This window comes from Galeopterus variegatus, unplaced genomic scaffold (assembly GCF_000696425.1).
Source record: "Galeopterus variegatus unplaced genomic scaffold, G_variegatus-3.0.2 Scaffold12828, whole genome shotgun sequence".
In the NCBI taxonomy this organism is placed as follows: domain Eukaryota; kingdom Metazoa; phylum Chordata; class Mammalia; order Dermoptera; family Cynocephalidae; genus Galeopterus; species Galeopterus variegatus.
In genome coordinates this window covers 2,623-4,197 of record NW_007738939.1, presented here as the reverse complement: position 1 = coordinate 4,197, position 1,575 = coordinate 2,623, and positions in this window count along the sequence as shown.

Sequence of the window (1,575 nt, the reverse complement as noted above, 5' to 3'; positions counted from 1 at the left end):
ACACCAAGTCAAGGGTTAAGATCCCCTTACCGGTCATCTTTTAAAAAAAAAAAAAAATGAAGTCTACTAGGGCCGAGCCTGTGGCGCACTCGGGAGAGTGCGGCACTGGGAGTGCAGCGGCGCTCCTGCTGCGGGTTCGGATCCTATATAGGAATGGCCGGTGCGCTCACTGGCTGAGCGCGGTGTGGGCGACACCACACCAAGGGTTCCAATCCCCTTACTGGTCACGAAAAAGACAAAAAAAAAAAAAAAAAATGAAGTCTATTTATAAAAAAGATAAGAAAAGGTAGGAAAACTTTGCAAAGTTTTTACTTGCTCTTGCTCCACTCCCCTCCCTGGCTCCTTAGTGTCTTGAGGCCTACGTTCACAGCATGGGACCGTGGTCCCAGCTTCCAAAGAAAACAGAACAGAACTTGTTCTCAAAGAATTATGATTGTTCTAACCTGTCTAGGAGCTACCTGAAGTATTGAAGCAAGATACTTGCCTTTGTTTCACCTAACTCTGAACTAATAACACATAAGTGATTATGCAGATGGCATTCCTCAAAAACACTGGGAAGCAAATGAACAACCAGTTGCCATTTGGGGCAAAAGATTACAGTTGAGGCAAACAACAGAGTACTGAAAGCCTGGAAGGAAAAGCAAGGGGGAGAGTTTCTCTGGGAAGTTAGTGCACTCACGAGCACCTACAAATACTAGATAATTTAAAAAGCACCACCCATTCCTAGAGTAGGACTCATGTTCAAAAAGACCTGAAAAAAAAAAAAAAAAGACCTGAAAAGACCCCAAACTTGTACCTCTGCTTGATCTCTAGGCTCAATACAAACAGGAAATGAAGGCTAAGCTTTGAGGGAGTGCCACAACACACAGACAATCTTCAAAGACTGTGAGAGGGTTTTTGCTCCTTTTTTTCACTTTTTTTTATATTTCTTTTTCTTTTCTCATTTTTTTTTTGTTTGTTTGTTTTGGTTTTGGTTTTTGGTTTTTGGTTTTTCCCTTTGGCATTTAAGGAACTCACTGCCAAAACTAACTGAACACAAGATAAGAGAAAACAGACTTCAGAGATCACACATGACAAATACAGACCACGGAAATACTTTAGGAAGTCCACTAAACAAGAGAACAGAGCCCACAGCAAGCAACAAAAACTAACTCTAGGAAGGGAGAAAAATGTGATTTCCATAGTTACTACATTATAATAATTAAAATGTCCAGTTTTCAATAAAAAATTATAACACGTAAAAAAACAAAAAAGTATGGCCCATCTACAGAAGAAATTAACATAAACTGTCCCTGAGGAAGCACAGACATTGGACTTACTAGACAAAGACTTTGAAACAGCTGTCTTAAATATACCCAAAGAGCTAAAGGAAACCACAAAGACCTAAATGAAATCAGGAGAACAATATTTCAATAAATACAGAATATCAATAAAGAGATACAAATTATAAAAAGGAGCCAAATAGATATTCTAGAACTGAAAAATACAGCAGTTGAAATGAAAAATTCACTAGAGGGGCCGGCCCCGTGGCGCACTGCTACAGTGCACCGCTTAGGAGCACGGCGGCACTCCCGC